At 38.3% G+C, this 12,343-nt stretch overlaps 1 non-coding gene across 1 annotated transcript; it reads right to left on the bottom strand.

The window, feature by feature from the left end:
* Nucleotides 1–4,073: 4,073 nt before the first annotated feature.
* LOC111556423 lies at nt 4,074–4,178 on the bottom strand. The gene has a single exon (XR_002735903.1). It is a non-coding gene; the product is annotated as a U6 spliceosomal RNA (small nuclear RNA).
* Nucleotides 4,179–12,343: the final 8,165 nt, after the last annotated feature.

The following is a 12,343-nucleotide window of genomic DNA, read 5'->3' as shown; positions in this document are numbered from 1 at the left end:
CTGATCAATAAAGTCACAGTTTCAACCAAGATTCATTGGGGCAAAGAAGGTCCAACCTCTTGATGGGGCCATCAGGATCACCTTCCAAAGAGGTATACAAAGCCAGAGTAGAGTCAGTGGCTTTTTTAAAATGGCCTAATCTATCACACCAACGAAGTTGAGATATTGAAAACATAATCAGTTCTGGGTTCCTAAAGTTCAGGAGGGGAGGCTGGGCTAATGAATGAATGGAGATTGATGAAGAAGAGAATCTTTCCAAATGCTGAGCCCCGATGTTGTCTGAAAGTTTAAAACACCATGAAATAAGGAGGAGACTGAAAAGTGGATCAGCAAGGTAAGAGGAAACCAAGTAAAAGTTGTATCCAGGAAGTTAAATTTGGCATAGAAATACGCCAGAAATGACTATGCATTTGTTGTTTATGCAGTGCATAGTGGCTTTTCTGACAGTTAAATATCTTTGAAATTACCTGACCAACATAGTGACTGCTTTCTCTCTAGCCCTAGGCTAAGAGAGGGACAGTGGTTTATGTGAATACCAAAATTCTTCCTGTACTAAGCTCATTAAAAGATCTGAACTTCCATTAATATCCAGGGAAAGTAGGCCAGAAATTGTCTGCAATGCTAATGGGAGCTATGAATTTGAATTTTCATTGAAGTAATAAGGCCATGTGTTTTTAAACAGTGGTAAAAGTCCGTGGTGAGGGCAATTGAAAGACATTCACTTTATAACCATGTTGAAAAGCATAATATTTATTAAACATCATCCTATACATAAAATTGTTCTAGGTCCTCCCAATTATGCAAAGTTGAAGGAAGCACTTGATCTTGTTATTCAATGGCTTGCCATTTAAATAAGGCTACATAGATGAGACAATAAAGTCTATAAATCGCTAATGAGAAGAGTGATCATAGTCACACAGAGACATATCTATGCAAATCATGGTAAGATATACTTAGCAATAGAGTATAGAAGAGAAGGACCAGGAAAAAAAAGAGAGAGAAAGCGAGTAAGCATTAGGGGGCCAGAGCAAAATCCCTACCGATTTGTAGTGTCTATAAACACATCTCTTAGTCTAATAAAAGGACCAGTTGCCATTTATGGTTTTTTACCATTTTTGGAGCACCGTTCTAAGTACAACCATACCAATTCATATCTCATAGAAACCCATAAGGTACAAGACATTGTTTTGTGCCTACACCACGTCAATTGGCCCACTTGTGTTTCGTGCCCTTGGGCAGCATTGCCCACAAAAGCCTGCTTCCGTGGCTCTCTGTTTTCCTGCCCCTCAGACTACTTCTGAAGCCTGAGACCCACCCAGCAAGTATGCAGATACAGGTTGGGACAGTCCTCAACGAATGGGGGACAGGAGTCTGTGGATAAATACCTCGGCTTTCCTCCTTTTGGAGGGATCAGTTTGAGATGTGTTCTATGTAGTTTCTCACACAATCCCTAGAGCGATTGGGCTTTAGTTGTCTACACAGAAACTAGCTTAGCAATGCATCTTCCCTTACCTTTCCTTCCCTTACTGTTTCTACCTTCCTCACTCTGCTTTCTGTATTAACTATACCCCAGTCCATGTGTCAGTCACTGTTTGTGGAGAACCCAAATTAAGGCAGGAAGGAATTGTTCCGCACTTTAGCAGATATGAAAAGGAAGTCCCAAACATTTAAGAACTTGATCAAAATCATCTGCAGAGGTTATTAGAATCCAGATTGGCCCCTCATTTTCCAGCATAACACAATACTGGATCTCTCAGAATCAAGGTTTTCATTATTTATTTTTTACAGATAATAAAATATTTATAGACGGCATTGTGAAATTCTAGGATTCCAAATAATAATATCTTATGCATAAAATAAGGAAGACATATTTCCTTGATATGAAATGAAGACCTAGAACATTGAGAAAACCTCCCTCCTATTCTCAAAATAAATTATTAAAGGAATATTCTCATAGTTCAATCCCTGAATGTTTTATTCCGATAGATAGTGCATTGAAAGACCTCATTTTTAGGATTTTTGAAAGGTTTTTCTTTGTGATCTCTAACTTCTGGTTAAGATCCTTCCTCCTGGATTCACAAGGACTTAGATGACAATTGTGGCCTGAATTTACATACTATTTTAGTGTTTAACGTGCTTGCACCTATGTTATTCCCTCAACTGTTGCAACAACATTATGACATACATTAAATCATTTTACAGATGAGGAAACTTCATTGCAGCAATTGAATCTTGCCCCCACTCATGTACATGGCATATGGCAGAACCAGGTAATGAATCCACATCTTCCTGTAACCCAAGGCAGGGCTTTGTCTCCTGTAGCGTAGCCGTTTATGAAGTCTTTGCGGCCACTGCTGAGGAAAACAGTAAAGAATAAACTCTATGGGCGGGCCAAGTGAAAAGGAGGTGGTTTAGGAGCGTTTATAAAGAGTTTCCCATGACTTGGCGTCTTTTAGTCTCTGCCTTTCCAAAGTCCATTCAGATGCATGGAGAAATTGGGTTCCAGTAGAAGGTACAGAAAAGAAACAGTATGGTAGTACCAGGTACTCAAGTTCTAGACCCTGACTCAAGTGTTAGGCAATTATTCAACTCCACTGGAAGTTCCTACCACTTAACACATCTTCAGTCTCTTCGCCCTCAGTTTCTTAATCTTTAGAGTGATACTGGCAATGCTGTTTCAAACAAGTGTGTCAATGAACTTGACCTTAACCTTCAATCAACAGAGTCAATTCGTAAATGGCTGTGGTCATCTTTTGCTAATTTCAAGCTTCTGGTCCTCCACACACGTGAAAGGGAGATAGCAAGAATCTGTGTCCGATTACTTCACATTGGCCCTTTCTTAAAAGGCAGGGAAATGACTTTCCAATTAATTTTTTCAATCTGAGCAGATGTACAGAGCAAGATTTTCTATGGTCTTCACCTCTTTACCCCCACCCGAGGAGTGAAAAATCCTTTCTATCTGTCTGCATGGCATTTTAAGTGCCATATTAACAAGCCAACAGCAACCCCCACTCTTTTACCTGATCTACAATATCCCCAGCTCTGTTCTAATCTGTTGATTTCAAGTCTGTTTTTTTCTTTCTCTGCAGGTTATTGATACTTTTCAAAACATTTTTTTTGGTAAAATACACAGAATATTTGTCTTCTCAACTGTTTCTAAATTGGCAACTCAGTGGGGTGAAATACATTCACGTTGTTGTGCAACCATCACCATTGTTCATCTTCATAAACCCTTTTGCTCCGCAAAATCAATACTTTAATTTTTTTTTCAACGTTTATTTATTTTTGGGACAGAGAGAGACAGAGCATGAACGGGCGAGGGGCAGAGAGAGAGGGAGACACAGAATCAAAACAGGCTCCGGGCTCTGAGCCATCAGCCCAGAGCCCGACGCGGGGCTCGAACTCACGGACCGCGAGATTGTGACCTGGCTGAAGTCGGACGCTTAACCGACTGCGCCACCCAGGCGCCCCAAAATCAATACTTTATACCTTCTCCTCTCACACCAGCCCAGACAACAACCATTCTACTTTCTGTCTCTGAATTTGACTACTCTAAATACCTCCTATAAGTGAGATCAGGCAATATTTATCTTTTTGTGACTGGTTTATTTCACTTAGCAAAATGTCTTCTAGGTTTATCTACACTGACGCATGTATCAAAGTTTCTTTCATTTTTTAGGGCTAGGTAATATTCTACTGTGTACCCATTCATCCACTGATGATGCTTGGATTGCTTCAACCTCTTGGCTATTGTCCGCAGTGCTGCTTGGAACGTGGTTGTATAAATATTTCTTCTAGATCCTACTTTCGGCTCTTTTGGATTGTAGAAGTGGAATTACTACATCATTTGGTAGTTCTGTTTTAATTTTTTGAGAAAATTCCGTGCTATTTTTGAGGTGCATCTTTTTTCATTCCCACGGACAGTACACAAGAGGTGTGAGGTGATAGTTGATTGTGGTTGTAATTTGCAATTACCTAGTGATTGCTAATGTTGAGCATCTTTTCACATGTTTGTTGGCCATTTGTATATCATTTTTGGAGAAGTCTCTATGCAACTCCTTTGCCCATTTTTTAAAAATATGGAAAACTTCATGCATTTATATGTTTGTCCTTGCACCAGAGCGTGCTAATCTTTTCTGAGTCTTTCTAATTTTAGTAGATGTGATACCAAAGCAAACCTAAGTTGTTGATTCTTGATTTGCATTTGTAGTGTTTCATTAACACTTTCCTCTTCTCAACAAACCACCATTCCCCACTATGCACCTACACTCAATACAGTTTTCCACAAAAATTAGAGAAGGAGATTTGTATGCATTCTTAAACTTATTTCTTGTTCATGTTCACGTCAGTGGCTCTTTCCATTGCTTGTTTACTGATGGTCTTTGAGTTTTATTTTTCTTTTGTTTTGCTTTGTGCTTGTTCATGTCACTAAGTTTAGGGAAGTGGAAAATGTTAAGGTCTGGCTTAATGATGCCACCTTAAACAGCCTGATGAAGGTAGAGATGACTAAGGAGCAATATTTCAACCTTGTGTCTAAACAGGACATTAATCTAGCCCTTTTCTTACAATTTTTAATCAGAAGTTCCTAATTTTCTCACCATTGATGTAAAAATCATTTATGCTTGCGGCGCAACCAACATAAATCATTAGCACACAAAAGAATAGTAAGCAACCTTTAATCAATACACTTCCTTCTATGAGACACGGTGGAAATGAAAGAATACAATTTGTCATTGATCAGGAGTCTTGCCAACATGTATCCCGGGCCCCATGTCTTCTTACTTTGCTCCAACCAGGCTGGCCTTCTCTATGTTTTTCAGACAAACCAAGGTCATTTCCTTCCCATGAACTTTGCGCATCTTGTTTCTTTTTATCATTTCATCATTTCATTGAGATTTTAGCTCGATGCCACCTCTTTGGAGGCCTCCTGACACCTAACCTAATGGTGCTGTCTCCTGGACAGTCACTTTCCATCATTTTATCCACTTGGTTTTCTTCACAGCACAAATGACTTTCTGAAATTGTCTTATTAATTATTTACTGGCATGATGTTTATTTTCAGCCACCTTCCCTCATTTTAATATATGTTCCATGATTGCAGAGGTCTGTGTCCTTGGTTTACTTCTATATCCTCAGTGCCTGAAACGGTGCCTGTGTAGTGGCGAATGTTTAATAAACATCTGTCGAATGAATACCTGGTGACGATGTTGATCAGGGGTCAAAATTTTTTTCTGTAAGGGGCCAGATATTTTAGCTGTGCAGGCCATTTAGTCTCTGTTACAACTGCTCAAATCTGCTGCTGCAATGCAAAAGCAGCCATTAAATAATACCAATAAATAAATAAATAAATAAATAATTAAATAATTAGCTTGACTAATATTGTGTTGCAATAAAATTTTATGCACGGAAACAAGGAAGGGGCTAGATATACAGGATATGCAGGACATGGATATATGGATATATGCATAGATACAGACTGCTGGAGTAGAGTAGATCATCTCTTGTCAATTTTCATGTCGGGGCACACTTGGATGTTGAGTCATTCATTTTGGCTAATGTTTGCCCCCCCCAATCTGGTAATAACAAAAATCCAAAGATAAAGTTGAATTTACTTCTAAATTATAAGCAATAATTGAGATAAAGATAATATTCTGGATTTTCTCTGTAGTAGTGTGACCCTTGTTCAATCGGCAGCTTCAATGGACAGAGGAAATTGGTGTTAAAGATAACATGTTGATGGGAGGGATGGTTTGACATCATCGTTAGTATCCAGCAGGGGTTCTCGTACTTGAGTGTGATTCCAAACGAGCACCGATGGCCAGACTGCACCCACAGAGTTACTGGGCTAGTAAATCTGGCATGGTGCCTGAGAGTTTGTTTCTTTCTCGTTCTGGGTGATGCTGATGCAGGTGGGGCAGAGGCTGGAAAGTGGAGAGGAGATGCGTGTCAAGATGTGACCGAGGTGACACAGCTGAGACATGGTCTGCATGATAGGAGGGGCTGTGGAAACGAGAAGCAAGACACAAATGAGAGGGAATTATCCAGAAGAGTAGCATACACAGGGGTTAATTTATGGAAAAACTGAATTTCGGGGAAAAAGATGAGCTGGCCCTTGGGGGATGTATGAAACAAGAAGAGAGGAAAGCCTCAGAAATTCTAAATTATGTCTAACTATATTTTCTTCTTTAACAGAAGTACCAGACTCTAGTCATCTGTCTGTACTTGATGAAGCATGGCCCTTGATGATACACTTCCTGATATTACATTGGATAAAATGAGCCAATCCCTTTGACAATGTATGGTTAACACCTGGTTTTATGAGTGTAGGCAAAGGATCCTGACACACGTGCAAAACAATGTGAAGGACGATGGTTCATGGTGGCAGTGTTTTCCCTCAGCTGCATCCCATTGACAGACATGGCAGGATGGACAGGTTGATGTTTCTCACATAGAACTGGAGGAAATGTGTTAAATGAGAGAATGTTTGTGACATGGTGTAGTAAAAAGTTAAATCTCATCTTGTCAGAATCAAAAACACACACAAATAAATCTAGCTCTTTTCCTAAGAGAAACAAACAACGGATGCAGCTAAAAGATATCAATACTAAGATGGAATACACAAATGTAAATGTTTATATAATTTCATTAAGTATAAATGGACCAGTTTCCAATTAAAGGGAGAGAGCTTGAGACTGGCTTAAAACATTAAAATTAAAAGTTAAACAAAAGGCAAGACTGAACTGCATGCTGTCTATATGATAAGTTGAGAACAAAAGAATAGAAGAATATGGCATACACATTATAACAATAAGAAAAAATAATAGACAAAGTATTCTTTAAGATAAGGCTTATTAGCCGAAGTAAATATTCTATCATGATAAAAAGGGAAGTTTACCAGGAAGATATACTGATATTGAATGTGAATATACCTAATAAGAGAGCTTCAACATACATATAGCAAAAACTACCAGAATCAAAGCGAGAAATAGAAAAAACCCTACAATTGAACATATTTTCAATTAATGAGTCATTATAATCCATCAGTTATTGTTGGAATACCTAAACAAACAGTTCAGCAAGTACATAGTGTATGTAAGACATTCAGCTCGAATTCATCGATGCTTAAAGAATCTCCTCCTGAAAAATGAAACTTTTGGAGGAAAAGCAATAAATTCCCAAATGGATCTCCACATTTCTTATTTTCTGGGCATATCAAACATGGCTATAAGGGTATGTGTCCTCTTTGGGACCTCTGCACCTTCTATAGCCTACTTCCTACTGAGAGCTTTCCTGAGACTTGTCAAAAAAAATGATAACAATAATAACAGAATTCTCAGATGAAACTAATGGTCTTTGGCAACTTAATTTCTTCAAAACCTTACTAGCTTTCTTATCTTTTACTCCCAGCCAGTTTCATCTATAAGTGACCACACCAAAAGTTGTTTTTGACAGCATACTCAGATGGCTTTTATCTACTTGCTTTCCAGTTCCCTTATACAGCTCAATAGCAGATACCTTGAGGAGATGAGGCCTGAATACAGCACATCTCCAAAATTATCACGTTATTGAAGTAATAATTCTCATCCTGTCTTTGTCAAAACCACCTTGTAAATGTACAGCTTCTAGTTCATTCCTGAGCCACGTAATTGTGGATGGAAGTCCCGTATCCAAAATAACTACGTTTTTAGCTACTGACAAAAGAGAGAAGTTCTGCTTAACAAGGGCTTCATTCATTCGTTGCTGTGAAACAAACTACTTGCAAAGACAATTACATTAAGTTTCATAATGTGTGGGTTAGGAATGTGGCAAGGGCTCAGACGAGCAAGTCTTCTGCTCCCTGTTGTATCCACTGGAGACGGTCAGTGCTGTTTCACTGGCAGGTGGATTTGTCAGAAGGGCCCAAGATGACTTCGTTGATATGGCTGTTGTCTTCAAGGCTGATCTTAGCTAGAACCTCTCCCTATCAATGGAAGTATAAGGCTTCTTTGTATTACCTCTCTAGAAAAATGGGACATTTTTCAGGTGGCTCGGGTCTCCAAGAAACCAAGACAGAAACAATCAGTCTTCTTCAAGGCTCTGAGGCTCAGAACCGGCATGGAATCACTCGTGTCAAAATCAATGCCAAAGAAATATTCTCCATGTTGCCTATGTCTTGCATTAGAGATAGGTTTGTAAAGGGGCCATCTTGCCACATACCTAAGCATACAGGCAGAACTAACCAGACTAGCATATGCTCACGAAAGGGCTCAAGGCTTTCTGAAGCAAGTCAGCATGCTCGGAAATAGCAACCAAATTGCAACCAGGCTTGGCAACCCAATAGCAACCAAATAGCAACCAGGAAGCATGAAGTTCTGCTTTTCTGATCATTTCATTCCGAACAACAGGAAAAAGAAGAACCATTGCCCATGTGCTCAATTACTCAAACAGTAGTCTAAATTATACCTTATTTTGGAGATTGAGAAGTGGAGCACAGCCATATGTGAAACCCCACATGAGTGCAATCCAGAGGAAAGGCTGTTCAGTTCGGGCATATGTTTAGATTTCGTGCTTATCTCTAAACAACGCAGAGAATCTGGGATGCCTTGAACATTGACATGATCTAGTTGGGGCTACACAATCTTAAGGCTTTCACCTTGTATGTGAAATGTATCAACCACCCACCCTTTAACTTGCAGCACCCTTAACTTGTTCCTTGTCTCAGCCCGCTGAGCCTTCCTGCTATATCCCCATCCTTCTTTTAAGAAGCTTATTATTATCATTATTATTACTTTGCTTTAGTAAGAGGTGGGGAAAAAAGTCTTCATTATGTAAAATGTGATATATAAATCTACGTGCAGTGCTTCTAAAAGTAGAACGTCTGCCAAGTTCTCTAGCAACGTTACCAGTGTATAATTAAGTACTCTTTTAAACTATAGTTTATGTTTATGTGAAGGGAGAGTGCGGAACTCAGAAATAGTAGTTGTTGTGGGGTGGGCTTTTTTTTTTCTCTGTATTTTTAAATTATATGTTGGATTCTGTTTTTGACAGCTATGACTTTTTTTAAGCTTATTTATTTATTTGGAGAGAGAGAGAGAGCGCGCGTAAGCACGAGTGGGAATGGGGGTGGAGAGAGAAGGAAAAAGAGACAACCCCAAGCAGGCTCCGCACAGCCAATTTGGACCCATTGCAAGGCTTGAATGCATGAACCGTGAGATCATGACCTGAGCCAAAATCAAGAGTTGGACACTTAACTGACTGAGCCCCCAGGTGTTCTGGCAGCTATGACTTTTAAAGTAACAAAACTGGGGGTGCCTGGGTGGCTCAGTTATTTAAGCATCTGGTTTCAGCTCATGGTTTGTGAGTTTGAGCCCCATGTTGGGCTCTGTGCTGACAGCTCAGAGCCTGGAGCCTGCTTTGGATTCTGTGTCTCCCTCTCTTTCTTCCCCTTGCCTGCTTATGCTCTGTCTCTCTCTCTCTCAAAACTAAATAAACATTAAAAAAAAAAGTAACAAAACCGTATTTTCAGTTCTAGCAATATGGCGGTCATGGTGACCAGAGCAATCCTTGTGAAACAAGGTACCTAAAAAGTCCTGAATAAAATATAAGCTATTATGAAATAGAACAGTCTACAGAAGCTAGAGATTGAGAGAGAAAGTAAATTTAGAACAGTACTGAGTACTGATGACAGAACATTTTCCAGAGCATCTGATTATCTCTGATGGCCTAGAGCTGAGTACTTACGTCGGTCTTTTTGTGTTAGACTGTAGATAAAGCCAGAGACCCTTGCAATGCTGGTGGGTTTCATACAAAACCTCAGTAGTAAGTCTGCCTTTGTGAAAGCCAAAACCCACAACGAACTGAAGGAAAAATAATACAGAGGGAGATGGATAAGATAGCTGTATCTCATCCTTGATTTTGAATGGAGAGTAAATGAGTATAAATGTAGTTTGTGCGTGTATGAGTGTATGTGTGTACACATACTTTTGCAATTTGCTAAAAATAGACACAAATGTAAATATTTGTGAATTAAAACCCTCTCAAAGACGGAAGTTTAGTTTCAGGTCATTCCACATTGGTTAAAGGCCCCTAAGTGAAGAGGAGAGGAAGTTAAGACTACTCTCTGGAGAAACATAACTTAACCCCAGGAGTCAAAGAGGTTTTACAGATGAGGTTTCAATAAGTTCACAATAGCAACAACAACAACTGTAATAAATAAAAAAATATCTAATACGCAAGAAACCAAGCCACTATGAATAAAACTTATGGTGAGAGATGAAAAAAAAAAGTGAGATCAGATATATTAGGATAGCAGATCTTGAATTTATCAGATAAAATATAGATATGTAATTAAAACATATTAGTCTGACTATTTAAGATTGTATTATAATGGAGTGCCTGGGTGGCTCAGTAGGTTAAGCATCTGACCTCGGCTCAGGTCATGATCTTGTGGTTCATGAGTTCGAGCCCTGCACTGGGCTTTGTGCTGACAGCTGGGAGCCTGGAGCCTGCTTCAGATTCTGTGTTTCCCTCTCCTTCTTCTCCTGTCCTGCTTGTGCTTTCTCTCTCTCTCTCTCTCTCTCTCTCTCTCTCTCTCTCAAAACTAAACAAACATTAAAAAAATTTAAGATTGCATTATATGTATGATGAAGGAATACATAACTATTAATTAACAGAGGTACTTGAAAAGTCGAAAATAGATCTTCTAACAGTTATATGCATATAGATACAGATAAATGTATAGTTTAAATTTCTTATTTTCCTTTCAATTTATGTAATATATATGTAATTGGAAAATGAGCAATCTAAAGAGCATATTAGACAGAGAGAAAGTGAGAAATAGCCAAGTGTTGATATGTCTGATAATGCAGCAGACTACAGACATTAGAGATGAAAAAGTATATAAAAAATAAATGTTAAATGACACTGATGAGTGAGGACGAATGCAATTCTGAGAAGAAAACCTCAATGAGAAGGGTTAATATTTGAAAAAAATTAACTGAAGTTTTTCCCAAATTTACCTAAGAAGTAAATATTCAGATTCAAGATGACCCTTAAACTCAATATAAAAAGTATCAACTAAAATAAAATAATAAAAATAACTATACAATACATCATAATTTAAGTTGGAACACCAAAGCAACAGAAACTCTAGAGAAAATTAGATGATAAGAAAACAAACAATAAATAAACTGAGAGCTGACTTCCCAAAAACATTAAAAGAAGACCCAAATCTGTCTGATGATATCATCAAAATATGGAGAGAAAAAAACTGCAAATCTACAGATATATTTAAACTGACATTGGGGTAAATTGATGCCATTTTAAAAAATCTGAATTTTTTTTTGTATTTAAAGACACTCATTGATGAACTATCTGAAAATGTGCATCTGAGATGAAAGAAGTATTGTTAAACAAAGGAAATAGTAAATATGTGAATGAATCTAAATAAATATTTACAGCAGCACTAAATGTCTCTTAGTGCTCAAAAATAACAAGGTAATGAGGCACCTGGTGGCTCAGTCGGTTGAGCCTCTGACTTCGGCTCAGGTCACGATCTCATGGTTTATGAGTTCGAGCCCCACGTTGGGCTCTGTGCTGACAGCTCAGAGCCTGGAGCCTGCTTCGGATTCTGTGTCTCCTTCTCTCTCTGCCCCTCCCCTACTCACCTTCTGTCTCTCTGTCTCTCTCTCTCTCAAAAATAAATAAACATTTTATTTATTTTTAATAAATGTTATTTATTGTGGGTGGAGACTATTACTTTATTATAATGATTCTGGGAAGCCTGTTTTTCCTCTAGATGAGGTTTTAGGCTTTGTTCAAACCTTTTTCATATCTGTCAGCTCCTGATTCAGAGATGGTGGTTACAGCCTGTGGCATAGAATTACAATTACAAACTAGGGAACTATTAATGGTTCAAAAGTACAATGACAACAGTACAAATGTAGAGGAAGTGGCTAAAAATATTTTTTAAAAATAAGGTAAAATTTAAATGTACACACCCTATAACATAAGGAAGGAAGGGATTCAAATAGTACTAAAGATATCTAAGGTCTTCACTAGAACTTTAGACTTGTCTAAATGTGTAAATTCTGATTTATCTTTTCATTTGCTTTCCTCTCTGTTTCCTTTTGCCCATTTTCCTACTGAACTGTATTCAGTTTTCTTAACCCGGCCTACTACTTGACCATTCTCTTTGTAAACATGTATTTCTCTACTCGGATATGGCATTTTTCATTTTTGGAATGTCCCTTTGGTTCATTAACATAGACTCTATGATGACATTCATCCATGTTATCCACCTTTTCTTCTATTTCTTTTAACCTAATAATCATGATGTTTAAATGGCCTACATATATTGTCAGCC

Source organism: Felis catus, chromosome C2 (assembly GCF_018350175.1).
Source record: "Felis catus isolate Fca126 chromosome C2, F.catus_Fca126_mat1.0, whole genome shotgun sequence".
NCBI classification, from domain to species: domain Eukaryota; kingdom Metazoa; phylum Chordata; class Mammalia; order Carnivora; family Felidae; genus Felis; species Felis catus.
Note: the sequence above shows the minus strand (reverse complement) of the source record. Positions and strands in the feature narration are given on the sequence as shown.